Here is a 27,595-nt window from a genome sequence, read left to right on the forward strand (position 1 = left end):
AAGACCTGGAAAACCGCTCTAGGCGGCATAACATACGCATGCGCAATGTGGCCACATCTGACGCTACTCAAGATGTATTTCGCTATGCCAAGGAACTCTTCAACCACGTGCTGGGGAGGCCATTAGACTCACCCCTGCAGCCTGACAGGGCCCACAGGACTGGCCCGCCCCGTGCGGCAATGGCCCCACCGCCCGACATCCTGGTGTGTGTCCAGGATTACCGCACTAAGGAGGAAATTCTTCACAAAGCGCGCCAGTCACATCCGATAGCATTTCAGGGCACGTCGCCATTGCTGTTTCAGGACTTGGCGGCGCTTACGCTGCACAAACGCCGGCTCTTCAAGCCGGTTACCTCCTTCCTACAGCAGAAGGGTATTCTGTACAGTTGGGGCCACCCCTTCCGTCTAATCTTCAGACTGGACAATAAGCAACACCAACTCTGATCGGTGGCTGAAGCTTGCTCTCTGATTGGCATCGAGACACCGACAGAGGATACGGAGGCCCAGGGGCCCATGCCGCAGACCGAGGGGATGAGGCCACAATGGAGCCAACAGCGACGCAGGAGACGAGTCAAGAAACCTCCGGCGACGGAAATTGCAGCGGGTCAGCGTGCCGCGGTGGACGCAGTGGCCACAGATGGTAGTTCGGGCCCCACGGGATGACCGCCTCAGGACATCGTCTGATTCACTTGTCCGCTCTGGCCTTCTGGCTGTTGGCGGGAGAGAGGCTCCCGGACAATCCTGTAAGAATACCTTACTTTATTTCCTTTTACTACTTTTCATCCCTGGATGAGAGACTATGACTTTCTTTTGGACACTCCATGATAGTTGGCAGTTGGGGGGGAGGGGGGTGGATCCTTGGGGGTTGGGTGAGTTCTTTGGGGTTGGGCGAAGGGGAGGGGGGGACTCGTGGTTCATGGTCGACGGGCTGAATGAAGAGATGAGGCAGCAGGGGTGGAAAGTGCGGCAATGCTGGGAGGTGGGTGGGTCTGCGAGTGCGGGTTTGGGGCGCCGGACTGATGATATGCTACTAGTCACTACTTCGTTGAACAACAATGGGTGACTTGGTTGTACTCACTCTCAATGTGAGAGGTTTGAACAATCCAGTGAAACGTAAGGCGGTACTCTTGCTTCTAGAGCGTTCCAAGGCTGACATCTGCCTATTGCAAGAGACACACCTCCTAGCTAGGGACTGCCACCGCCTCCATTCTAACAAATTTCCACTGCAATTTTTCTCCTCCTGCACAGAGAAAAAGGCCGGAGTAGCAATCCTGGTGGCACACACATTCAGGGGTACGTTTTTGGGTAAGATGGCAGAAATTAAAGGCCGGTTGGTGGTTTACAGGTTTGCGTTAGGAAACCTAAACTACACGATTGGTTCGATTTACGGTCCAAATGAAGGCCAAGAAAAGTTCATACACTCCGCGCTTACAGAGGCGACTGACATGGTAGACCGTCACATTTTGCTGGGGGGTGATTTGAACTTGGTCCTAGACAACTTGCTAGATCGCTCCTGTCAGCGCGTTAGCCAGGTGGGCGCCTTGTCTCCGTCAGGTTTGGCTCGCTTGAGGGATCTTGGGCTTGTGGATGCATGGCGCGAGCTTCATCCTGGCGAAACAGACTTCACGCACTTCTCAGCAGCGCGTAGGACCTATGCGCGTCTAGATTACCTGCTTGTCTCCACTGCGGCTCGCCCACTTGTCACTAATGCAGAAATCGGAACAGCGTCGCTATCTGATCACGCGCCGGTCACGGTCACCCTGACAGGGCCACGAGAGCCACGTTTAGGCAGGGTGTGGAGACTCCGGGACTCCTTGCTTTATAGGAAAGACGTAGTTACTAGAATCCAGGCCGCCATAAAGGACTATCTGTCCCACAACAATAACGAGGATACGACGCTTACAACGCAGTGGGCTGCTCTCAAGGCTGTGCTGAGAGGTGAATTTATCTCGCTTTCCTCCGCGGAAAATAAGGAGCGCCAGGTCAAACGGGACGAACTCACCCAAAAGACCAGAGAGCTTGAGCAAATTCACAGAAGGACGGGAGCTCTGAGAATTTGGAGACAATTACGGACTGCCCGTCAACAACTGGCTGCACTTGACATTGACAGGGCGGAGTACGCAGCTTTACGGCTGAAACATGCCTACTACACTGGAGGGGATAGATGTGGGTGTCTCCTGGCACACAAATTACGTACAGTAGCCCAGAAACGTGAGGTTAAGGAACTGAAGGGGCCCGATGGCACCAGAGTCACCGGTGACCGTGCAATCGCGGAGGCTTTCAGTGACTTCTATGCCACTCTCTATGAGGCGGATCCGCCTAACCCAGAGGCAGAATTGGCCTTTCTCGAGGAGGTACCGTTGCCAGCCCTGACCCAGGAACAGGTGGATAATTTGGAGAGAGACATCCGCCCGGAGGATGTTATCTCGGCAATCTCTCGGCTCAAACTCGGGAAGGCGCCGGGGCCGGATGGCTTCCCGGCGTGCTTCTACAAGACCTTTTGTATTCAACTCGCACCCCTCTTGGCCAGACTCTTTACATCATTCGCAGAGGACGGGGCGATCTCACGGGACTTGCTCGAAGCAGCCATCGCGGTCATACCCAAGCCAGACAAAGATCCGACTGACTGTGGGGCTTACCGGCCCATTTCCCTTTTAAACGTCGATCTCAAATTATACACAAGCGTCCTCGCTTCTAGGTTGTGCCCCTACATGGGAGGCCTTATTCAGCCGGATCAGTCTGGCTTCATCCCCGAGCGCCAGACTTCTGACAACACCAAGCGGGCCCTCCATCTCATTGAGAAGGCGTCCCGTACGCAGAGCGAATATATGATGCTAGCCATCGACGCAGAGAAGGCCTTTGATAGGGTCCATTGGCCATATCTCGAGAAGGTCCTTCTAAAAGCGGGAATGGGTCCCAAATTCCGGGCCATAGTACTTAATTGCTACAAATTTCCCTCGGCCTCCGTTAGAGTCAATGGCTTGTCCTCCCCGCGTTTCCAGATTGAGAGAGGCACCAGGCAGGGGTGCACGCTGTCTCCTCTCCTGTTCGCCCTCTATATGGAGCCGCTGGCACAGCTCATCCGAACTGACCCGGAAATTAAAGGCATCAAATTCGGGGCAGACGTCCACGTCATCAATCTATACGCTGACGACGTCTTGTTGTCACTTGCGGACCCCCGGGGCTCTCTCCCTGCCTGCATGACCGCCCTAGACAGGTTCGGAGGCGTGTCGGGCTTCCAGGTCAACTGGACGAAATCGGTGGCCCTTGACCTAACCCTTGCCGCAGACACACGCGCCACGCTGCAGGCCCGGTTCCCTCTGCGATGGGCCACGGAGACGGTTCCCTATCTGGGGATCAACCTGGCGGCCTCCCTTCAGACCACAGTGGACGTTAACTACACCCGCCTCCGGCAGAAGGTTCGGCAGGAGCTGGGGCAGTGGAAACACTACCCGTTGTCCTGGTTGGGCAGGGTTGCGGCGATCAAGATGATGGTCCTACCCCAGATTCTGTATGTTTTTCGCACTATACCTCTCGCCCCCCAACAGGATGGATTAGGCTGGTGCAGTCTGATCTTTCCCAATTTGTTTGGAACGGAAGGAAACCGCGCCTAAAAGCCCAAATAGCGATGCTCGCGCCAGAACAAGGGGGGATCGGGATTCCGAACTTTGCCGCTTACTTCCAGGCGGCACAACTACGCTTCTTGGCGGAGTGGGTCCAATGGGAGTCCGGGAAACACTGGTTATTTCAAGACCAGGCAGTAGCGGGGCGCACATTACAAGAGATCCCGTTTATGCGCAAAATACATAGGCCCCGTAACTTGTACGCCTCCCACATTACACGAGTCCCGCTGGAGATCTGGGATCGGGTGGGAGTGGACCTCGGTCTCACAACCGCCCCCTCTCCCCTCACCCTCATTCTTGATAACCCTGACTTTCAACCGGGGCTGGACGGAAAGGCCGTCGAACGATGGAAGTCGGCCGGCTGTCGCTCCCTTTGCCAGATATACGGTCCGGAAGGGATAATTCCATTTCCGCAACTACGCCAGGACTTTGGCCTCCCGGAGACCGAACGACTCCATTACTTTCAAGTTAGGCATTGGGCCCTCGGTAAGACGGTAAGACCAGACGCAGATCGGAGACTGACGAATTTCGAATATTGGTTGATCACCCGCAAGTCGGACAAGCAGCTAATCTCTGACTTATATAAAATGCTCACACTCAAACACCAGCACACATACAGCGCGAGTAGAGCATGGTGGGAGAGGGAGATGGGGAGGACATTTACTCATAATATACTACAGGGCTCGACATTCGGCATACCATATGGGGCTCACGGACACTCTAACGAAGGTGGTCACCTACTGGTACTACACCCCAGAACGCCTACATGAAATGGATAGTACCAAAGACCCCCTGTGTTGGCGAGGCTGCGGACAGCTAGGCACCCTCATGCACATTCTTTGGGACTGCAGCCTATTGCAGAGGTACTGGCGTCAGGTTCTGGATGATGTGGACAAACACTTTGACACTGAAATCCCGCGTTTCCCATCCTACGTCATTCTAAGGCTCCCAAATGCACTGACCTACCCCCTACGCTCACGAAGGGGGGGCTTGATAGCCATTGCTCTGGGCTCGGCCCTACAGAACATTGTAACCCACTGGCGCACGACCCACGTCCCCACATATCAAGGGTGGCTCCATCGCCTGTGGCTAGTCCTGGGTATGGAAAGACTTTCTCTGTATAAAGCTGGGGAAGGGGCGAGGTACGCGGAACTCTGGCAGCTGTTTCTAGCTCTTCTGTCCTCGGAGTTTGTGGAAGTCACCTGTCCGAGGTATCTTCGATTGCTAAGGTTGACTGAGATTGCCCCAACGGAGGGGAACGCCATGCCTGCCCTCAAATCGGGAACGGGATGAAGTATGACTAGCCGGAACGAGACCATGGATCACCGGGGGGGAGGGGGGTTGGAGGGGGGAGCAGTGGGGTTGGGGTTTGGGTTTGTTGGGGTTGGAGTTTCTGGGCGAGGGGGGGACTGGTTACGGGATGGGACAGGTTGGGGGGGTCTAGGGACGGGGGATGATAGTTTTATAGTGTGTTGACCAATGGCACGGTTGTGCGATGGGCATAAGCCATATTTTAGGTCACCATCAGAGGGTGCGGGCTGAAGACAGGAGTTAGAGCTGCCCTCATTATCGTTGCATTTTTTTTTTTGAAACGCGGCGGCCCGGTTGGGTTGTAGGTGGCTTGCTGTGTATAACTACAATTTCTATATACTGCATACCCTACCCTCTGAGGCACTCGCACCCTAGCTCTACTGACCTGATTGACAAGCACCCGTGTGTGTTGATACCTGTATCGTGTTGATTTCTTCAATAAAAAACATTTATCACTAAAAGAAGCAAATAGAAAAATAAAACAAAAGTGCTTGCTGGATTAGGCAAACACACTTCACAAAACTGCATTTTCTTTTCTATTCTCCCTGTGTTACAAGCTTAACTGCTCCCTGTGTAATTTCTCTTAGCCTGCTGTCCCAGGAAGAGAATTGTATCTACAGGCTCTTTCTGTGTTTTTTTCCTAGTCTTTCTTTTCCTTTTCTTAGATTTGTAACTGTTCCTTTACGTGCTCTATTTAGGCGCCATTAATCTAATTTGAGCTCCTTGTACCTGCTGCTGTTTTCTCCACACCTCATACTGCCTTTTCCCTCTTTCTCTCTTTCTCTGAGGTTGGTGGCTACTTTCCAAAGCTTCTGATGCCCCAATGTTCCTTCATCTTGTTGTCAGACGTGAATTGGAAAAGCAACCAAATTAACAAGCCTTTACCACTCATACATGGCAGAGGTTTATACTTTAATTCAATGAGCTAAGAAAAGCGTGTTGTGGGGCCCCTACGAGCCATGGTGCTTGCTTCATCATAATTAGGCACGCAGTCATTAGCCACAGCTCTGATCATGGGTCACTGAGGTCAGTTTCAATAATTCCTCAAAAACCTAACCATGCAGTCCCCCCTAACTGTGTAGTTATCTTGCTTTACTGCTGTTTGTGTGATTAGCTGGGAGGAGCTCACGGCAGAATCCTCCCTACAAAAGTGTAGATGGACCGCTCCTTAACTTTTTCTTGCTTCACATACAGATGGCTTGAGGAGGTACAGGGGAGATGCAGGTCTAATAGACAGAATAGAAGATCTGCGCCAGGTGTGTTTCTCTGCATTGGTGTCCCATCACAGGCCCACAAGTGTATGTGTGATTTTTGACTCCTGGCAGTTCACAAGCAGGCGGCCAGGAAACGGTTTCAGCCTATCAACCACTGAGGAGACAAAGCCTTTGTATAAGGAATGAGGAAGCAATGAACACATTCAGCCTATCACAGGAGTTCCCTGAGTGTTCCGAATTATAAATTCTCCATGTCACTGTATGTTATTGAGCCCAAGTAGCTCGCCATGATCGTATAGTGGTTAGTACTCTGCGTTGTGGCCGCAGCAACCTCGGTTCGAATCCGAGTCACGGCATTGTGGTTGGCAATGTCATGGCAGTTGGGTTTTTCTTTTACATAATTACCAAATGTACCAGTTGTTTTTGTAAAATGTCTATTAAAAACAGATCCTTTAAAATATTTAAATGATCTAACGACAAATTATTTAAACACACATGATTATAAGATGTAGCCTTATTTTTGTTTTTAGGAGAGAATGTGCCTGCTGAAAAAAACATTATTTTTAAAAAGTGCATTGCAGAATATCGGGAATTTGCTGTGGGACACCTTGAAAACTTTCATACAGATTATTTGCACAAGACTTACAGTCAGTTGTTGTGGCCGAGTGGTTAAGGCGATGGACTAGAAATCCATTTGGGTCTCCCCGCGCAGGTTCGAATCCTGCCAACAATGAGAAACTTTTTAACATCGGCTACAATTTCAGAAGTTAACCGTTAGAATTTCTTCCATGTCAGTTTTATAAATAGGTGGCATATTTTGGTGTCACTATTGCCCTTTCACATATTTATTTTATTATCGCTACCCCTTTCATATCTTTGCTATAACTCTCGTCCTACATTAGCGCTGGTGCAAACACTTCAAATTATTATACCCTGGCTCTCTCAGTCATACCATTCATGCACTTGAAACTTACTTTACCAATAAAAGAAGCAAATAGAAAAATAAAACAAAAGTGCTTGCTGGATAAGGCAAACACACTTCATAAAACTGCATTTTCTTTTCTATTCTCCCCGTATTACAAGCTTAACTGCTCCCTGTGTAATTTCTCTTAGCCTGCTGTCCCAGGAAGAGAATTTTATCTACAGGCCCTTTCCGTGTTTTTTTCCTAGTCTTTCTTTCCTTTTTCTTAGATTTGTAACTGTTCCTTTACGTGCTCTATTTAGGCGCCATTAATCTCATTTGAGCTCCTTGTACCTGCTGCTGTTTTCTCCACACCTCATACTGCCTTTTCCCTCTTTCTCTCTTTCTCTGAGGTTGGTGGCTACTTTCCAAAGCTTCTGATGCCCCAATGTTCCTTCATCTTGTTGTCAGACGTGAATTGGAAAAGCAACCAAATTAACAAGCCTTTACCACTCATATATGGCAGAGGTTTATACTTTAATTGAGCTAAGAAAAGCGTGTTGTGGGGCCCCTACGAGCCATGGTGCTTGCTTCTTCATAATTAGGCACGCAGTCATTAGCCACAGCTCTGATCATGGGTCACTGAGGTCAGTTTCAATAATTCCTCAAAAACCTAACCATGCAGTCCCCCCTAACTGTGTAGTTATCTTGCTTTACTGCTGTTTGTGTGATTAGCTGGGAGGAGCTCATGGCAGCATCCTCCCTATAAAAGTGTAGATGGACGGCTCCTTAACTCTTTCTTGCTTCACATACAGATGGCTTGAGGAGGTACAGGGGAGATGCAGGTCTACTAGACAGTATAGAAGATCTGCGCCAGGTGTGTTTCTCTGCATTGGTGTCCCATCACAGGCCCACAAGTGTATGTGTGATCTTTGACTCCTGGCAGTTCACAAGCAGGCGGCCAGGAAACAGTTTCAGCCTATCAACCACTGAGGAGACAAAGCCTTTGTATAAGGAATGAGGAAGCAATTAACACATTCAGCCTATCACAGGAGTTCCCTGAGTGTACCGAATTATAAATTCTCCATGTCACTGTATGTTATTGAGCCCTAGTAGCTCGCCGTGATCGTATAATGGTTAGTACTCTGCGTTGTGGCCGCAGCAACCTCGGTTCGAATCCGAGTCACGGCATTGTGGTTGGCAATGTCACGGCAGTTGGGTTTTTCTTTTACAGAATTACCAAATGTACCAGTTGTTTTTGTAAAATGTCTATTAAAAACAGATCCTTTAAAATATTTAAACGATCTAACGACAAATTATTTTAACACACATGATTATAAGATGTAGCTATATTGTACCTACTGACATAAATTATCATTCTTGAACCTATTTGCGGTGGGGGAATGGAGCTCTCCCCCATGCCAATCAGAATGCAGATGGATGCAGTTGCAGTTGAGTGACCTGTATTGTGGCTGTCTAGAGGGAATGCACAAATGTAGCTGTCTCGCAGCCCAATCCAGACGTCAATTGGAGACAGGTTTTCAGGCAAATAGAGCAGTAAGTGCAGAGAAATGCTCACTCTCTAAAAATGGCATTTATAAAGTAGTAAAGTTAAATCCAACCTCACCAGTAAATAGGATTTATCAATAAATAAATAAAGCTTCTCCTCTCTGATATGGAATTACCCCCAAAAAGTATAAGGGAATACCCAATGCTAACCTACGAGAGGGGCAGACCTCACAGTAGTGAAGAATGTAATAGACTGTTTTGTACTACCAGGACATGCAAACTACCACAGTACATGTCTTACCTTTTACTTACATAGCATGATGCCCCTAGGACTACCTAGGGCCTACCTTTTGGTTAATTATATGTAATAAAATTGGAGTTTAAGGCTTGGCAAGTAGTTTTAAATGGCAAGTCGAAGTGGCAGTACACTGCAGCACAGGCACTGCAGTAGCAGGCTTGAGACAGGTTTGAAATGATACTTTTTTGGGCGGCACAATCAGTTCCTGGGTATATGGTATACCACTTTACAAGGGGCTTTCAAGTCAATGAAATCTGTCAGTCAGGTATACTCCAATTACACACATGATTAGGGAAGAAGCACGTTCACTACAGCACTGATTAGTAGCAATAAAGTGATCAGAGTCCTAAGGCCAACAAAAAGATACAGCAAAATGCGTAGGTGAAAAGCAATAAGGTAGGGTTGAGGCCACCTTAAGAATGCAAGGTCTAACAAAAACAAACTAAGGATAACATGAGTAAAACATCAGGTTTCTCTACGGCATTTGGTGAGACAAGTGTGCCTTCTTTTATCTTCCATAAATGCAATCTTTCCCTGACCCCTATATTATATAGCTCTTCAAGTAAAAAAGATAAAGCACTTACAAAGGAGCCTCAAATACTCAAAGATGGTAGACTTCTGTAATATGGGCCATAGACTAAAAGCAGCACGAAAACAGAGTGCAATAGGGTCCCAAAAACTTGAGTGCCACATGAGAGTATGCATGAAAGCCTATCCTTTTCCAAACTAGAGATATACTCATGCAATTTTTGTTTTTAGGAGAGAATGTGCCTGCTGAAAAATACATTATTTTAAAAAAGTGCATTGCAGAATACCAGGAATTTGCTGTGGGACACCTTGAAAACTTTCATACAGATTATTTGCACAAAACTTACAGTCAGTTGTTGTGGCCGAGTGGTTAAGGCGATGGACTAGAAATCCATTGGGGTCTCCCCGCGCAGGTTCGAATCCTGCCTACAACGAGAAACTTTTTAACATCGGCTACAATTTCAGAAGTTAACCTTTAGAATTTCTTCCATGTCAGTTTTATAAATAGGTGGCTTATTTTGGTGTCACTATTGTCCTTTCACATATTTATTATCGCTACCCCTTTCATATCTTTGCTATAACTCTCGTCCTACATTAGCGCTGGTGCAAACACTTCAAATTAGTATACCCTGGCTCTCTCAGTCATACCATTCATGCACTTGAAACTTACTTTACCAATAAAAGAAGCAAATAGAAAAATAAAACAAAAGTGCTTGCTGGATTAGGCAAACACACTTCATAAAACTGCATTTTATTTTCTATTCTCCCCGTGTTACAAGCTTAACTGCTCCCTGTGTAATTTCTCTTAGCCTGCTGTCCCAGGAAGAGAATTTTATCTACAGGCTCTTTCCGTGTTTTTTTCCTAGTCTTTCTTTCCCTTTTCTTAGATTTGTAACTGTTCCTTTACGTGCTCTATTTAGGCGCCATTAATCTCATTTGAGCTCCTTGTACCTGCTGCTGTTTTCTCCACACCTCATACTGCCTTTTCCCTCTTTCTCTCTTTCTCTGAGGTTGGTGGCTACTTTCCAAAGCTTCTGATGCCCCAATGTCCCTTCATCTTGTTGTCAGACGTGAATTGGAAAAGCAACCAAATTAACAAGCCTTTACCACTCATACATGGCAGAGGTTTATACTTTAATTCAATGAGCTAAGAAAAGCGTGTTGTGGGGCCCCTACGAGCCATGGTGCTTGCTTCATCATAATTGGGCACGCAGTCATTAGCCACAGCTGTGATCATGGGTCACTGAGGTCAGTTTCAATAATTCCTCAAAAACCTATCCATGCAGTCCCCCCTAACTGTGTAGTTATCTTGCTTTACTGCTGTTTGTGTGATTAGCTGGGAGGAGCTCACGGCAGCATCCTCCCTATAAAAGTGTAGATGGACCGCTCCTTAACTTTTTCTTGCTTCACATACAGATGGCTTGAGGAGGTACAGGGGAGATGCAGGTCTAATAGACAGAATAGAAGATCTGCGCCAGGTGTGTTTCTCTGCATTGGTGTCCCATCACAGGCCCACAAGTGTATGTGTGATCTTTGACTTCTGGCAGTTCACAAGCAGGCGGCCAGGAAATGGTTTCAGCCTATCAACCACTGAGGAGACAAAGCCTTTGTATAAGCAATGAGGAAGCAATGAACACATTCAGCCTATCACAGGAGTTCCCTGAGTGTTCCGAATTATAAATTCTCCATGTCACTGTATGTTATTGAGCCCAAGTAGCTTGCCGTGATCGTATAGTGGTTAGTACTCTGCGTTGTGGCACCAGCAACCTCGGTTCGAATCCGAGTCACTGCATTGTGGTTGGCAATGTCACGGCAGTTGGGTTTTTCTTTTACAGAATTACCAAATGTACCAGTTGTTTTTGTAAAATGTCTATTAAAAACAGATCCTTTAAAATATTTAAACGATCTAACGACAAATTATTTAAACACACATGATTATAAGATGTAGCCTTATTTTTGTTTTTAGGAGAGAATGTGCCTGCTGAAAAAAACATTATTTTTAAAAAGTGCATTGCAGGATATCAGGAATTTGCTGTGGCACACCTTGAAAACTTTCATGCAGATTATTTGCACAAAACTTACAGTCAGTTGTTGTGGCCGAGTGGTTAAGGCGATGGACTAGAAATCCATTGGTGTCTCCCCGCGCAGATTCGAATTCTGCCAACAACGAGAAACTTTTTAACATCGGCTACAATGTCAGAAGCTAACCTTTAGAATTTCTTCCATGTCAGTTTTATAAATAGGTGGCTTATTTTGGTGTCACTATTGCCCTTTCACAAATTTATTATCGCTACCCCTTTCATATCTTTGCTATAACTCTCGTCCTACATTAGCGCTGGTGCAAACACTTCAAATTATTATACCCTGGCTCTCTCAGTCATACCATTCATGCACTTGAAACTTACTTTACCAATAAAAGAAGCAAATAGAAAAATAAAACAAAAGTGCTTGCTGGATTAGGCAACACACTTCATAAAACTGCATTTTCTTTTCTATTCTCCCCGTGTTACAAGCTTAACTGCTCCCTGTGTAATTTCTCTTAGCCTGCTGTCCCAGGAAGAGAATTTTATCTACAGGCTCTTTCCGTGTTTTTTTCCTAGTCTTTCTTTCCTTTTTCTTAGATTTGTAACTGTTCCTTTACGTGCTCTATTTAGGCGCCATTAATCTCATTTGAGCTCCTTGTACCTGCTGCTGTTTTCTCCACACCTCATACTGCCTTTTCCCTCTTTCTCTCTTTCTCTGAGGTTGGTGGCTACTTTCCAAAGCTTCTGATGCCCCAATGTTCCTTCATCTTGTTGTCAGACGTGAATTGGAAAAGCAACCAAATTAACAAGCATTTACCACTCATATATGGCAGAGGTTTATACTTTAATTGAGCTAAGAAAAGCGTGTTGTGGGGCCCCTACGAGCCATGGTGCTTGCTTCATCATAATTAGGCATGCAGTCATTAGCCACAGCTCTGATCATGGGTCACTGAGGTCAGTTTCAATAATTCCTCAAAAACCTAACCATGCAGTCCCCCCTAACTGTGTAGTTATCTTGCTTTACTGCTGTTTGTGTGATTAGCTGGGAGGAGCTCATGGCAGCATCCTCCCTATAAAAGTGTAGATGGACCGCTCCTTAACTCTTTCTTGCTTCACATACAGATGGCTTGAGGAGGTACAGGGGAGATGCAGGTCTACTAGACAGTATAGAAGATCTGCGCCAGGTGTGTTTCTCTGCATAGGTATCCCATCACAGGCCCACAAGTGTATGTGTGATCTTTGACTCCTGGCAGTTCACAAGCAGGCGGCCAGGAAACAGTTTCAGCCTATCAACCACTGAGGAGACAAAGCCTTTGTATAAGGAATGAGGAAGCAATTAACACATTCAGCCTATCACAGGAGTTCCCTGAGTGTACCGAATTATAAATTCTCCATGTCACTGTATGTTATTGAGCCCAAGTAGCTCTCCGTGATCGTATAGTGGTTAGTACTCTGCGTTGTGGCCGCAGCAACCTCGGTTCGAAACCGAGTCACGGCATTGTGGTTGGCAATGTCACGGCAGTTGGGTTTTTCTTTTACAGAATTACAAAATGTACCAGTTGTTTTTGTAAAATGTCTATTAAAAACAGATCCTTTAAAATATTTAAACGATCTAACGACAAATTATTTTAACACACATGATTATAAGATGTAGCTATATTGTACCTACTGACATAAATTATCGTTCTTGAACCTATTTGCGGTGGGGGAATGGAGCTCTCCCCCATGCCAATCAGAATGCAGATGAATGCAGTTGCAGTTGAGTGACCTGTATTGTGGCTGTCTAGAGGGAATGCACAAATGTAGCTGTCTCGCAGCCCAATCCAGACGTCAATTGGAGACAGGTTTTCAGGCAAATAGAGCAGTAAGTGCAGAGAAATGCTCACTCTCTAAAAATGGCATTTATAAAGTAGTAAAGTTAAATCCAACCTCACCAGTAAATAGGATTTATCAATAAATAAATAAAGCTTCTCCTCTCTGATATGGAATTACCCCCCAAAAAGTATAAGGGAATACCCAATGCTAACCTATGAGAGGGGCAGACCTCACAGTAGTGAAAAATGTAATAGACTGTTTGGTACTACCAGGACATGCAAACTACCACAGTACATGTCTTACCTTTTACTTACATAGCATGATGCCCCTAGGACTACCTAGGGCCTACCTTTTGGTTAATTATATGTAATAAAATTGGAGTTTAAGGCTTGGCAAGTAGTTTTAAATGGCAAGTCGAAGTGGCAGTACACTGCAGCACAGGCACTGCAGTAGCAGGCTTGAGACAGGTTTGAAATGATACTTTTTTGGGCGGCACAATCAGTTCCTGGGTATATGGTATACCACTTTACAAGGGGCTTTCAAGTCAATGAAATCTGTCAGTCAGGTATACTCCAATTACACACATGATTAGGGAAGAAGCACGTTCACTTCAGCACTGATTAGTAGCAATAAAGTGATCAGAGTCCTAAGGCCAACAAAAAGATACAGCAAAATGCGTAGGTGAAAAGCAATAAGGTAGGGTTGAGGCCACCTTAAGAATGCAAGGTCTAACAAAAACAAACTAAGGATAACATGAGTAAAACATCAGGTTTCTCTACGGCATTTGGTGAGACAAGTGTGCCTTCTTTTATCTTCCATAAATGCAATCTTTCCCTGACCCCTTTATTATATAGCTCTTCAAGTAAAAAAGATAAAGCACTTACAAAGGAGCCTCAAATACTCAAAGATGGTAGACTTCTGTAATATGGGCCATAGACTAAAAGCAGCACGAAAACAGAGTGCAATAGGGTCCCAAAAACTTGAGTGCCAGATGAGAGTATGCATGAAAGCCTATCCTTTTCCAAACTAGAGATATACTCATGCAATTTTTGTTTTTAGGAGAGAATGTGCCTGCTGAAAAATACATTATTTTAAAAAAGTGCATTGCAGAATACCAGGAATTTGCTGTGGGACACCTTGAAAACTTTCATACAGATTATTTGCACAAAACTTACAGTCAGTTGTTGTGGCCGAGTGGTTAAGGCGATGGACTAGAAATCCATTGGGGTCTCCCCGCGCAGGTTCGAATCCTGCCAACAACAAGAAACTTTTTAACATCGGCTACAATTTCAGAAGTTAACCTTTAGAATTTCTTCCATGTCAGTTTTATAAATAGGTGGCTTATTTTGGTGTCACTATTGCCCTTTCACATATTTATTATCGCTACCCCTTTCATATCTTTGCTATAACTCTCGTCCTACATTAGCGCTGGTGCAAACACTTCAAATTATTATACCCTGGCTCTCTCAGTCATACCATTCATGCACTTGAAACTTACTTTACCAATAAAAGAAGCAAATAGAAAAATAAAATAAAAGTGCTTGCTGGATTAGGCAAACACACTTCATAAAACTGCATTTTCTTTTCTATTCTCCCCGTGTTACAAGCTTAACTGCTCCCTGTGTAATTTCTCTTAGCCTGCTGTCCCAGGAAGAGAATTTTATCTACAGGCTCTTTCCGTGTTTTTTTCCGAGTCTTTCTTTCCCTTTTCTTAGATTTGTAACTGTTCCTTTATGTGCTCTATTTAGGCGTCATTAATCTCATTTGAGCTCCTTGTACCTGCTGCTGTTTTCTCCACACCTCATACTGCCTTTTCCCTCTTTCTCTCTTTCTCTGAGGTTGGTGGCTACTTTCCAAAGCTTCTGATGCCCCAATGTTCCTTCATCTTGTTGTCAGACGTGAATTGGAAAAGCAACCAAATTAACAAGCCTTTACCACTCATACATGGCAGAGGTTTATACTTTAATTCAATGAGCTAAGAAAAGCGTGTTGTGGGGCCCCTACGAGCCATGGTGCTTGCTTCATCATAATTGGGCGCGCAGTCATTAGCCACAGCTCTGATCATGGGTCACTGAGGTCAGTTTCAATAATTCCTCAAAAACCTAACCATGCAGTCCCCCCTAACTGTATAGTTATCTTGCTTTACTGCTGTTTGTGTGATTAGCTGGGAGGAGCTCACGGCAGCATCCTCCCTATAAAAGTATAGATGGACCGCTCCTTAACTTTTTCTTGCTTCACATACAGATGGCTTGAGGAGGTACAGGGGAGATGCAGGTCTAATAGACAGAATAGAAGATCTGCGCCAGGTGTGTTTCTCTGCATTGGTGTCCCATCACAGGCCAACAAGTGTATGTGTGATCTTTGACTTCTGGCAGTTCACAAGCAGGCAACCAGGAAACGGTTTCAGCCTATCAACCACTGAGGAGACAAAGCCTTTGTATAAGGAATGAGGAAGCAATGAACACATTCAGCCTATCACTGGAGTTCCCTGAGTGTTTCGAATTATAAATTCTCCATGTCACTGTATGTTATTGAGCCCAAGTAGCTCGCCGTGATCGTATAGTGGTTAGTACTCTGCGTTGTGGCTGCAGCAACCTCGGTTCGAATCCGAGTCACGGCATTGTGGTTGGCAATGTCACGGCAGTTGGGTTTTTCTTTTACAGAATTACCAAATGTACCAGTTGTTTTTGTAAAATGTCTATTAAAAACAGATCCTTTAAAATATTTAAACGATTTAACGACAAATTATTTAAACACACATGATTATAAGATGTAGCCTTATTTTTGTTTTTAGGAGAGAATGTGCCTGCTGAAAAAAACATTATTTTTAAAAAGTGCATTGCAGGATATCAGGAATTTGCTGTGGCACACCTTGAAAACTTTCATGCAGATTATTTGCACAAAACTTACAGTCAGTTGTTGTGGCCGAGTTGTTAAGGCGATGGACTAGAAATCCATTGGGGTCTCCCCGCGCAGGTTCGAATCCTGCCAACAACGAGAAACTTTTTAACATCGGCTACAATTTCAGAAGTTAACCTTTAGAATTTCTTCCATGTCAGTTTTATAAATAGGTGGCTTATTTTGGTGTCACTATTGCCCTTTCACATATTTATTATCGCTACCCCTTTCATATCTTTGCTATAACTCTCGTCCTACATTAGCGCTGGTGCAAACACTTCAAATTATTATACCCTGGCTCTCTCAGTCATACCATTCATGCACTTGAAACTTACTTTACCAATAAAAGAAGCAAATAGAAAAATAAAATAAAAGTGCTTGCTGGATTAGGCAAACACACTTCATAAAACTGCATTTTCTTTTCTATTCTCCCCGTGTTACAAGCTTAACTGCTCCCTGTGTAATTTCTCTTAGCCTGCTGTCCCAGGAAGAGAATTTTATCTACAGGCTCTTTCCGTGTTTTTTTCCTAGTCTTTCTTTCCCTTTTCTTAGATTTGTAACTGTTCCTTTATGTGCTCTATTTAGGCGTCATTAATCTCATTTGAGCTCCTTGTACCTGCTGCTGTTTTCTCCACACCTCATACTGCCTTTTCCCTCTTTCTCTCTTTCTCTGAGGTTGGTGGCTACTTTCCAAAGCTCCTGATGCCCCAATGTTCCTTCATCTTGTTGTCAGACGTGAATTGGAAAAGCAACCAAATTAACAAGCCTTTACCACTCATACATGGCAGAGGTTTATACTTTAATTCAATGAGCTAAGAAAAGCGTGTTGTGGGGCCCCTACGAGCCATGGTGCTTGCTTCATCATAATTGGGCGCGCAGTCATTAGCCACAGCTCTGATCATGGGTCACTGAGGTCAGTTTCAATAATTCCTCAAAAACCTAACCATGCAGTCCCCCCTAACTGTATAGTTATCTTGCTTTACTGCTGTTTGTGTGATTAGCTGGGAGGAGCTCACGGCAGCATCCTCCCTATAAAAGTATAGATGGACCGCTCCTTAACTTTTTCTTGCTTCACATACAGATGGCTTGAGGAGGTACAGGGGAGATGCAGGTCTAATAGACAGAATAGAAGATCTGCGCCAGGTGTGTTTCTCTGCATTGGTGTCCCATCACAGGCCAACAAGTGTATGTGTGATCTTTGACTTCTGGCAGTTCACAAGCAGGCAACCAGGAAACGGTTTCAGCCTATCAACCACTGAGGAGACAAAGCCTTTGTATAAGGAATGAGGAAGCAATGAACACATTCAGCCTATCACTGGAGTTCCCTGAGTGTTTTGAATTATAAATTCTCCATGTCACTGTATGTTATTGAGCCCAAGTAGCTCGCCGTGATCGTATAGTGGTTAGTACTCTGCGTTGTGGCTGCAGCAACCTCGGTTCGAATCCGAGTCACGGCATTGTGGTTGGCAATGTCACGGCAGTTGGGTTTTTCTTTTACAGAATTACCAAATGTACCAGTTGTTTTTGTAAAATGTCTATTAAAAACAGATCCTTTAAAATATTTAAACGATTTAACGACAAATTATTTAAACACACATGATTATAAGATGTAGCCTTATTTTTGTTTTTAGGAGAGAATGTGCCTGCTGAAAAAAACATTATTTTTAAAAAGTGCATTGCAGGATATCAGGAATTTGCTGTGGCACACCTTGAAAACTTTCATGCAGATTATTTGCACATAACTTACAGTCAGTTGTTGTGGCCGAGTCGTTAAGGCGATGGACTAGAAATCCATTGGGGTCTCCCCGCGCAGGTTCGAATCCTGCCAACAACGAGAAACTTTTTAACATCGGCTACAATTTCAGAAGTTAACCTTTAGAATTTCTTCCATGTCAGTTTTATAAATAGGTGGCTTATTTTGGTGTCACTATTGCCCTTTCACATATTTATTATCGCTACCCCTTTCATATCTTTGCTATAACTCTCGTCCTACATTAGCGCTGGTGCAAACACTTCAAATTATTATACCCTGGCTCTCTCAGTCATACCATTCATGCACTTGAAACTTACTTTACCAATAAAAGAAGCAAATAGAAAAATAAAACAAAAGTGCTTGCTGGATTAGGCAACACACTTCATAAAACTGCATTTTCTTTTCTATTCTCCCCGTGTTACAAGCTTAACTGCTCCCTGTGTAATTTCTCTTAGCCTGCTGTCCCAGGAAGAGAATTTTATCTACAGGCTCTTTCCGTGTTTTTTTCCTAGTCTTTCTTTCCTTTTTCTTAGATTTGTAACTGTTCCTTTACGTGCTCTATTTAGGCGCCATTAATCTCATTTGAGCTCCTTGTACCTGCTGCTGTTTTCTCCACACCTCATACTGCCTTTTCCCTCTTTCTCTCTTTCTCTGAGGTTGGTGGCTACTTTCCAAAGCTTCTGATGCCCCAATGTTCCTTCATCTTGTTGTCAGACGTGAATTGGAAAAGCAACCAAATTAACAAGCATTTACCACTCATATATGGCAGAGGTTTATACTTTAATTGAGCTAAGAAAAGCGTGTTGTGGGGCCCCTACGAGCCATGGTGCTTGCTTCATCATAATTAGGCATGCAGTCATTAGCCACAGCTCTGATCATGGGTCACTGAGGTCAGTTTCAATAATTCCTCAAAAACCTAACCATGCAGTCCCCCCTAACTGTATAGTTATCTTGCTTTACTGCTGTTTGTGTGATTAGCTGGGAGGAGCTCACGGCAGCATCCTCCCTATAAAAGTATAGATGGACCGCTCCTTAACTTTTTCTTGCTTCACATACAGATGGCTTGAGGAGGTACAGGGGAGATGCAGGTCTAATAGACAGAATAGAAGATCTGCGCCAGGTGTGTTTCTCTGCATTGGTGTCCCATCACAGGCCAACAAGTGTATGTGTGATCTTTGACTTCTGGCAGTTCACAAGCAGGCAACCAGGAAACGGTTTCAGCCTATCAACCACTGAGGAGACAAAGCCTTTGTATAAGGAATGAGGAAGCAATGAACACATTCAGCCTATCACTGGAGTTCCCTGAGTGTTTCGAATTATAAATTCTCCATGTCACTGTATGTTATTGAGCCCAAGTAGCTCGCCGTGATCGTATAGTGGTTAGTACTCTGCGTTGTGGCTGCAGCAACCTCGGTTCGAAACCGAGTCACGGCATTGTGGTTGGCAATGTCACGGCAGTTGGGTTTTTCTTTTACAGAATTACCAAATGTACCAGTTGTTTTTGTAAAATGTCTATTAAAAACAGATCCTTTAAAATATTTAAACGATTTAACGACAAATTATTTAAACACACATGATTATAAGATGTAGCCTTATTTTTGTTTTTAGGAGAGAAAGTGCCTGCTGAAAAAAACATTATTTTTAAAAAGTGCATTGCAGGATATCAGGAATTTGCTGTGGCACACCTTGAAAACTTTCATGCAGATTATTTGCACAAAACTTACAGTCAGTTGTTGTGGCCGAGTCGTTAAGGCGATGGACTAGAAATCCATTGGGGTCTCCCCGCGCAGGTTCGAATCCTGCCAACAACGAGAAACTTTTTAACATCGGCTACAATTTCAGAAGTTAACCTTTAGAATTTCTTCCATGTCAGTTTTATAAATAGGTGGCTTATTTTGGTGTCACTATTGCCCTTTCACATATTTATTATCGCTACCCCTTTCATATCTTTGCTATAACTCTCGTCCTACATTAGCGCTGGTGCAAACACTTCAAATTATTATACCCTGGCTCTCTCAGTCATACCATTCATGCACTTGAAACTTACTTTACCAATAAAAGAAGCAAATAGAAAAATAAAACAAAAGTGCTTGCTGGATTAGGCAAACACACTTCATAAAACTGCATTTTCTTTTCTATTCTCCCCGTGTTACAAGCTTAACTGCTCCCTGTGTAATTTCTCTTAGCCTGCTGTCCCAGGAAGAGAATTTTATCTACAGGCTCTTTCCGTGTTTTTTTCCTAGTCTTTCTTTCCCTTTTCTTAGATTGGTAACTGTTCCTTTACGTGCTCTATTTAGGCGCCATTAATCTCATTTGAGCTCCTTGTACCTGCTGCTGTTTTCTCCACACCTCATACTGCCTTTTCCCTCTTTCTCTCTTTCTCTGAGGTTGGTGGCTACTTTCCAAAGCTTCTGATGCCCCAATGTTCCTTCATCTTGTTGTCAGACGTGAATTGGAAAAGCAACCAAATTAACAAGCCTTTACCACTCATACATGGCAGAGGTTTATACTTTAATTCAATGAGCTAAGAAAAGCGTGTTGTGGGACCCCTACGAGCCATGGTGCTTGCTTCATCATAATTGGGAACGCAGTCATTAGCCACAGCTCTGATCATGGGTCACTGAGGTCAGTTTCAATAATTCCTCAAAAACCTATCCATGCAGTCCCCCCTAACTGTGTAGTTATCTTGCTTTACAGCTGTTTGTGTGATTAGCTGGGAGGAGCTCACGGCAGCATCCTCCCTATAAAAGTGTAGATGGACCACTCCTTAACTTTTTCTTGCTTCACATACAGATGGCTTGAGGAGGTACAGGGGAGATGCAGGTCTAATAGACAGAATAGAAGATCTGCGCCAGGTGTGTTTCTCTGCATTGGTGTCCCATCACAGGCCCACAAGTGTATGTGTGATCTTTGACTTCTGGCAGTTCACAAGCAGGCGGCCAGGAAACGGTTTCAGCCTATCAACCACTGAGGAGACAAAGCCTTTGTATAAGCAATGAGGAAGCAATGAACACATTCAGCCTATCACAGGAGTTCCCTGAGTGTTCCGAATTATAAATTCTCCATGTCACTGTATATTATTGAGCCCAAGTAGCTTGCCGTGATCGTATAGTGGTTAGTACTCTGCGTTGTGGCCGCAGCAACCTCGGTTCGAATCCGAGTCATGGCAATGTCACGGCAGTTGGGTTTTTCTTTTACAGAATTACCAAATGTACCAGTTGTTTTTGTAAAATGTCTATTAAAAACAGATCCTTTAAAATATTTAAACGATCTAACGACAAATTATTTAAACACACATGATTATAAGATGTAGCCTTATTTTTGTTTTTAGGAGAGAATGTGCCTGCTGAAAAAAACATTATTTTTAAAAAGTGCATTGCAGGATATCAGGAATTTGCTGTGGCGCACCTTGAAAACTTTCATGCAGATTATTTGCACAAAACTTACAGTCAGTTGTTGTGGCCGAGTCGTTAAGGCGATGGACTAGAAATCCATTGGGGTCTCCCCGCGCAGATTCGAATCCTGCCAACAACGAGAAACTTTTTAACATCGGCTACAATTTCAGAAGTTAACCTTTAGAATTTCTTCCATGTCAGTTTTATAAATAGGTGGCTTATTTTGGTGTCACTATTGCCCTTTCACATATTTATTATCGCTACCCCTTTCATATCTTTGCTATAACTCTCGTCCTACATTAGCGCTGGTGCAAACACTTCAAATTATTATACCCTGGCTCTCTCAGTCATACCATTCATGCACTTGAAACTTACTTTACCAATAAAAGAAGCAAATAGAAAAATAAAACAAAAGTGCTTGCTGGATTAGGCAAACACACTTCATAAAACTGCATTTTCTTTTCTATTCTCCCCGTGTTACAAGCTTAACTGCTCCCTGTGTAATTTCTCTTAGCCTGCTGTCCCAGGAAGAGAATTTTATCTACAGGCTCTTTCCGTGTTTTTTTCCTAGTCTTTCTTTCTCTTTTCTTAGATTTGTAACTGTTCCTTTACGTGCTCTATTTAGGCGCCATTAATCTCATTTGAGCTCCTTGTACCTGCTGCTGTTTTCTCCACACCTCATACTGCCTTTTCCCTCTTTCTCTCTTTCTCTGAGGTTGGTGGCTACTTTCCAAAGCTTCTGATGCCCCAATGTTCCTTCATCTTGTTGTCAGATGTGAATTGGAAAAGCAACCAAATTAACAAGCCTTTACCACTCATACATGGCAGAGGTTTATACTTTAATTCAATGAGCTAAGAAAAGCGTGTTGTGGGGCCCCTACGAGCCATGGTGCTTGCTTCATCATAATTGGGCACGCAGTCATTAGCAACAGCTCTGATCATGGGTCACTGAGGTCAGTTTCAATAATTCCTCAAAAACCTATCCATGCAGTCCCCCCTAACTGTGTAGTTATCTTGCTTTACTGCTGTTTGTGTGATTAGCTGGGAGGAGCTCACGGCAGCATCCTCCCTATAAAAGTGTAGATGGACCGCTCCTTAACTTTTTCTTGCTTCACATACAGATGGCTTGAGGAGGTACAGGGGAGATGCAGGTCTAATAGACAGAATAGAAGATCTGCGCCAGGTGTGTTTCTCTGCATTGGTGTCCCATCACAGGCCCACAAGTGTATGTGTGATCTTTGACTTCTGGCAGTTCACAAGCAGGCGGCCAGGAAACGGTTTCAGCCTATCAACCACAGAGGAGACAAAGCCTTTGTATAAGCAATGAGGAAGCAATGAACACATTCAGCCTATCACAGGAGTTCCCTGAGTGTTCCGAATTATAAATTCTCCATGTCACTGTATATTATTGAGCCCAAGTAGCTTGCCGTGATCGTATAGTGGTTAGTACTCTGCGTTGTGGCCACAGCAACCTCGGTTCGAATCCGAGTCATGGCAATGTCACGGCAGTTGGGTTTTTCTTTTACAAAATTACCAAATGTACCAGTTGTTTTTGTAAAATGTCTATTAAAAACAGATCCTTTAAAATATTTAAACGATCTAACGACAAATTATTTAAACACACATGATTATAAGATGTAGCCTTATTTTTGTTTTTAGGAGAGAATGTGCCTGCTGAAAAAAACATTATTTTTAAAAAGTGCATTGCAGGATATCAGGAATTTGCTGTGGCGCACCTTGAAAACTTTCATGCAGATTATTTGCACAAAACTTACAGTCAGTTGTTGTGGCCGAGTCGTTAAGGCGATGGACTAGAAATCCATTGGGGTCTCCCCGCGCAGGTTCGAATCCTGCCAACAACGAGAAGCTTTTTAACATCGGCTACAATTTCAGAAGTTAACCTTTAGAATTTCTTCCATGTCAGTTTTATAAATAGGTGGCTTATTTTGGTGTCACTATTGCCCTTTCACATATTTATTATCGCTACCCCTTTCATATCTTTGCTATAACTCTCGTCCTACATTAGCGCTGGTGCAAACACTTCAAATTATTATACCCTGGCTCTCTCAGTCGTACCATTCATGCACTTGAAACTTACTTTACCAATAAAAGAAGCAAATAGAAAAATAAAACAAAAGTGCTTGCTGGATTAGGCAAACACACTTCATAAAACTGCATTTTCTTTTCTATTCTCCCCGTGTTACAAGCTTAACTGCTCCCTGTGTAATTTCTCTTAGCCTGCTGTCCCAGGAAGAGAATTTTATCTACAGGCTCTTTCCGTGTTTTTTTCCTAGTCTTTCTTTCCCTTTTCTTAGATTTGTAACTGTTCCTTTACGTGCTCTATTTAGGCGCCATTAATCTCATTTGAGCTCCTTGTTCCTGCTGCTGTTTTCTCCACACCTCATACTGCCTTTTCCCTCTTTCTCTCTTTCTCTGAGGTTGGTGGCTACTTTCCAAAGCTTCTGATGCCCCAATGTTCCTTCATCTTGTTGTCAGACGTGAATTGGAAAAGCAACCAAATTAACAAGCCTTTACCACTCATACATGGCAGAGGTTTATACTTTAATTCAATGAGCTAAGAAAAGCGTGTTGTGGGGCCCCTACGAGCCATGGTGCTTGCTTCATCATAATTGGGCACGCAGTCATTAGCCACAGCTCTGATCATGGGTCACTGAGGTCAGTTTCAATAATTCCTCAAAAACCTATCCATGCAGTCCCCCCTAACTGTGTAGTTATCTTGCTTTACTGCTGTTTGTGTGATTAGCTGGGAGGAGCTCACGGCAGCATCCTCCCTATAAAAGTGTAGATGGACCGCTCCTTAACTTTTTCTTGCTTCACATACAGATGGCTTGAGGAGGTACAGGGGAGATGCAGGTATAATAGACAGAATAGAAGATCTGCGCCAGGTGTGTTTCTCTGCATTGGTGTCCCATCACAGGCCCACAAGTGTATGTGTGATCTTTGACTTCTGGCAGTTCACAAGCAGGCGGCCAGGAAACGGTTTCAGCCTATCAATCACTGAGGAGACAAAGCCTTTGTATAAGCAATGAGGAAGCAATGAACACATTCAGCCTATCACAGGAGTTCCCTGAGTGTTCCGAATTATAAATTCTCCATGTCACTGTATGTTATTGAGCCCAAGTAGCTTGCTGTGATCGTATAGTGGTTAGTACTCTGCGTTGTGGCCGCAGCAACCTCGGTTCGAATCCGAGTCATGGCATTGTGGTTGGCAATGTCACGGCAGTTGGGTTTTTCTTTTACAGAATTACCAAATGTACCAGTTGTTTTTGTAAAATGTCTATTAAAAACAGATCCTTTAAAATATTTAAACGATCTAATGACAAATTATTTAAACACACATGATTATAAGATGTAGCCTTATTTTTGTTTTTAGGAGAGAATGTGCCTGCTGAAAAAAACATTATTTTTAAAAAGTGCATTGCAGGATATCAGGAATTTGCTGTGGCACACCTTGAAAACTTTCATGCAGATTATTTGCACAAAACTTACAGTCAGTTGTTGTGGCCGAGTGGTTAAGGCGATGGACTAGAAATCCATTGGGGTCTCCCCGCGCAGGTTCGAATCCTGCCAACAACGAGAAACTTTTTAACATCGGCTACAATTTCAGAAGCTAACCTTTAGAATTTCTTCCATGTCAGTTTTATAAATAGGTGGCTTATTTTGGTGTCACTATTGCCCTTTCACATATTTATTATCGCTACCCCTTTCATATCTTTGCTATAACTCTCGTCCTACATTAGCGCTGGTGCAAACACTTCAAATTATTATACCCTGGCTCTCTCAGTCATACCATTCATGCACTTGAAACTTACTTTACCAATAAAAGAAGCAAATAGAAAAATAAAACAAAAGTGCTTGCTGGATTAGGCAACACACTTCATAAAACTGCATTTTCTTTTCTATTCTCCCCGTGTTACAAGCTTAACTGCTCCCTGTGTAATTTCTTTTAGCCTGCTGTCCCAGGAAGAGAATTTTATCTACAGGCTCTTTCCGTGTTTTTTTCCTAGTCTTTCTTTCCTTTTTCTTAGATTTGTAACTGTTCCTTTACGTGCTCTATTTAGGCACCATTAATCTCATTTGAGCTCCTTGTACCTGCTGCTGTTTTCTCCACACCTCATACTGCCTTTTCCCTCTTTCTCTCTTTCTCTGAGGTTGGTGGCTACTTTCCAAAGCTTCTGAAGCCCCAACAAGTGTATGTGTGATCTTTGACTTCTGGCAGTTCACAAGCAGGCAACCAGGAAACGGTTTCAGCCTATCAACCACTGAGGAGACAAAGCCTTTGTATAAGGAATGAGGAAGCAATGAACACATTCAGTCTATCACCGGAGTTCCCTGAGTGTTTCGAATTATAAATTCTCCATGTCACTATATGTTATTGAGCCCAAGTAGCTCGCCGTGATCGTATAGTGGTTAGTACTCTGCGTTGTGGCTGCAGCAACCTCGGTTCGAATCCGAGTCACGGCATTGTGGTTGGCAATGTCACGGCAGTTGGGTTTTTCTTTTACAGAATTACCAAATGTACCAGTTGTTTTTGTAAAATGTCTATTAAAAACAGATCCTTTAAAATATTTAAACGATTTAACGACAAATTATTTAAACACACATGATTATAAGATGTAGCCTTATTTTTGTTTTTAGGAGAGAATGTGCCTGCTGAAAAAAACATTATTTTTAAAAAGTGCATTGCAGGATATCAGGAATTTCCTGTGGCACACGTTGAAAACTTTCATGCAGATTATTTGCACAAAACTTACAGTCAGTTGTTGTGGCCGAGTGGTTAAGGCGATGGACTAGAAATCCATTGGGGTCTCCCCGCGCAGGTTCGAATCCTGCCAACAACGAGAAACTTTTTAACATCGGCTACAATTTCAGAAGTTAACCTTTAGAATTTCTTCCATGTCAGTTTTATAAATAGGTGGCTTATTTTGGTGTCACTATTGCCCTTTCACATATTTATTATCGCTACCCCCTTCATATCTTTGCTATAACTCTCGTCCTACATTAGCGCTGGTGCAAATACTTCAAATTATTATACCCTGGCTCTCTCAGTCATACCATTCATGCACTTGAAACTTACTTTACCAATAAAAGAAGCAAATAGAAAAATAAAACAAAAGTGCTTGCTGGATTAGGCAACACACTTTATAAAACTGCATTTTCTTTTCTATTCTCCCCGTGTTACAAGCTTAACTGCTCCCTGTGTAATTTCTCTTAGCCTGCTGTCCCAGGAAGAGAATTTTATCTACAGGCTCTTTCCGTGTTTTTTTCCTAGTCTTTCTTTCCTTTTTCTTAGATTTGTAACTGTTCCTTTACGTGCTCTATTTAGGCGCCATTAATCTCATTTGAGCTCCTTGTACCTGCTGCTGTTTTCTCCACACCTCATACTGCCTTTTCCCTCTTTCTCTCTTTCTCTGAGGTTGGTGGCTACTTTCCAAAGCTTCTGATGCCCCAATGTTCCTTCATCTTGTTGTCAGACGTGAATTGGAAAAGCAACCAAATTAACAAGCCTTTACCACTCATATATGGCAGAGGTTTATACTTTAATTGAGCTAAGAAAAGCGTGTTGTGGGGCCCCTACGAGCCATGGTGCTTGCTTCATCATAATTGGGCACGCAGTCATTAGCAACAGCTCTGATCATGGGTCACTGAGGTCAGTTTCAATAATTCCTCAAAAACCTATCCATGCAGTCCCCCCTAACTGTGTAGTTATCTTGCTTTACTGCTGTTTGTGTGATTAGCTGGGAGGAGCTCACGGCAGCATCCTCCCTATAAAAGTGTAGATGGACCGCTCCTTAACTTTTTCTTGCTTCACATACAGATGGCTTGAGGAGGTACAGGGGAGATGCAGGTCTAATAGACAGAATAGAAGATCTGCGCCAGGTGTGTTTCTCTGCATTGGTGTCCCATCACAGGCCCACAAGTGTATGTGTGATCTTTGACTTCTGGCAGTTCACAAGCAGGCGGCCAGGAAACGGTTTCAGCCTATCAACCACAGAGGAGACAAAGCCTTTGTATAAGCAATGAGGAAGCAATGAACACATTCAGCCTATCACAGGAGTTCCCTGAGTGTTCCGAATTATAAATTCTCCATGTCACTGTATATTATTGAGCCCAAGTAGCTTGCCGTGATCGTATAGTGGTTAGTACTCTGCGTTGTGGCCACAGCAACCTCGGTTCGAATCCGAGTCATGGCAATGTCACGGCAGTTGGGTTTTTCTTTTACAAAATTACCAAATGTACCAGTTGTTTTTGTAAAATGTCTATTAAAAACAGATCCTTTAAAATATTTAAACGATCTAACGACAA

The 27,595-nt window shown here is 43.7% G+C and overlaps 17 non-coding genes across 17 annotated transcripts; all 17 read left to right on the forward strand.

Annotated features, from left to right (window-relative positions):
• The first annotated feature begins 6,431 nt into the window (after nt 1-6,431).
• On the forward strand, nt 6,432-6,503 carry TRNAH-GUG (transfer RNA histidin (anticodon GUG)). The gene has a single exon. It is a non-coding gene; the product is annotated as a tRNA-His (tRNA).
• Nucleotides 6,504-6,798: 295 nt separating this feature from the next.
• TRNAS-AGA (transfer RNA serine (anticodon AGA)) lies at nt 6,799-6,880 on the forward strand. Its single transcript has one exon. It is a non-coding gene; the product is annotated as a tRNA-Ser (tRNA).
• A 1,287-nt stretch (nt 6,881-8,167) lies between these two features.
• TRNAH-GUG (transfer RNA histidin (anticodon GUG)) lies at nt 8,168-8,239 on the forward strand. The gene has a single exon. It is a non-coding gene; the product is annotated as a tRNA-His (tRNA).
• Nucleotides 8,240-9,735: 1,496 nt separating this feature from the next.
• TRNAS-AGA (transfer RNA serine (anticodon AGA)) lies at nt 9,736-9,817 on the forward strand. Its single transcript has one exon. It is a non-coding gene; the product is annotated as a tRNA-Ser (tRNA).
• Nucleotides 9,818-11,470: 1,653 nt separating this feature from the next.
• TRNAS-AGA (transfer RNA serine (anticodon AGA)) lies at nt 11,471-11,552 on the forward strand. Its single transcript has one exon. It is a non-coding gene; the product is annotated as a tRNA-Ser (tRNA).
• Nucleotides 11,553-14,402: 2,850 nt separating this feature from the next.
• On the forward strand, nt 14,403-14,484 carry TRNAS-AGA (transfer RNA serine (anticodon AGA)). Its single transcript has one exon. It is a non-coding gene; the product is annotated as a tRNA-Ser (tRNA).
• A 1,286-nt stretch (nt 14,485-15,770) lies between these two features.
• Nucleotides 15,771-15,842, forward strand: TRNAH-GUG (transfer RNA histidin (anticodon GUG)). Its single transcript has one exon. It is a non-coding gene; the product is annotated as a tRNA-His (tRNA).
• Nucleotides 15,843-16,137: 295 nt separating this feature from the next.
• Nucleotides 16,138-16,219, forward strand: TRNAS-AGA (transfer RNA serine (anticodon AGA)). The gene has a single exon. It is a non-coding gene; the product is annotated as a tRNA-Ser (tRNA).
• Nucleotides 16,220-17,505: 1,286 nt separating this feature from the next.
• On the forward strand, nt 17,506-17,577 carry TRNAH-GUG (transfer RNA histidin (anticodon GUG)). The gene has a single exon. It is a non-coding gene; the product is annotated as a tRNA-His (tRNA).
• A 295-nt stretch (nt 17,578-17,872) lies between these two features.
• Nucleotides 17,873-17,954, forward strand: TRNAS-AGA (transfer RNA serine (anticodon AGA)). The gene has a single exon. It is a non-coding gene; the product is annotated as a tRNA-Ser (tRNA).
• Nucleotides 17,955-19,602: 1,648 nt separating this feature from the next.
• TRNAS-AGA (transfer RNA serine (anticodon AGA)) lies at nt 19,603-19,684 on the forward strand. The gene has a single exon. It is a non-coding gene; the product is annotated as a tRNA-Ser (tRNA).
• Nucleotides 19,685-20,970: 1,286 nt separating this feature from the next.
• Nucleotides 20,971-21,042, forward strand: TRNAH-GUG (transfer RNA histidin (anticodon GUG)). Its single transcript has one exon. It is a non-coding gene; the product is annotated as a tRNA-His (tRNA).
• A 283-nt stretch (nt 21,043-21,325) lies between these two features.
• TRNAS-AGA (transfer RNA serine (anticodon AGA)) lies at nt 21,326-21,407 on the forward strand. Its single transcript has one exon. It is a non-coding gene; the product is annotated as a tRNA-Ser (tRNA).
• Nucleotides 21,408-23,048: 1,641 nt separating this feature from the next.
• Nucleotides 23,049-23,130, forward strand: TRNAS-AGA (transfer RNA serine (anticodon AGA)). Its single transcript has one exon. It is a non-coding gene; the product is annotated as a tRNA-Ser (tRNA).
• A 1,653-nt stretch (nt 23,131-24,783) lies between these two features.
• Nucleotides 24,784-24,865, forward strand: TRNAS-AGA (transfer RNA serine (anticodon AGA)). Its single transcript has one exon. It is a non-coding gene; the product is annotated as a tRNA-Ser (tRNA).
• Nucleotides 24,866-25,681: 816 nt separating this feature from the next.
• On the forward strand, nt 25,682-25,753 carry TRNAH-GUG (transfer RNA histidin (anticodon GUG)). The gene has a single exon. It is a non-coding gene; the product is annotated as a tRNA-His (tRNA).
• Nucleotides 25,754-26,048: 295 nt separating this feature from the next.
• TRNAS-AGA (transfer RNA serine (anticodon AGA)) lies at nt 26,049-26,130 on the forward strand. Its single transcript has one exon. It is a non-coding gene; the product is annotated as a tRNA-Ser (tRNA).
• The last annotated feature ends 1,465 nt before the right edge of the window (nt 26,131-27,595 follow it).

This window comes from Lissotriton helveticus, chromosome 12 (assembly GCF_964261635.1).
Source record: "Lissotriton helveticus chromosome 12, aLisHel1.1, whole genome shotgun sequence".
Classification (NCBI taxonomy): domain Eukaryota; kingdom Metazoa; phylum Chordata; class Amphibia; order Caudata; family Salamandridae; genus Lissotriton; species Lissotriton helveticus.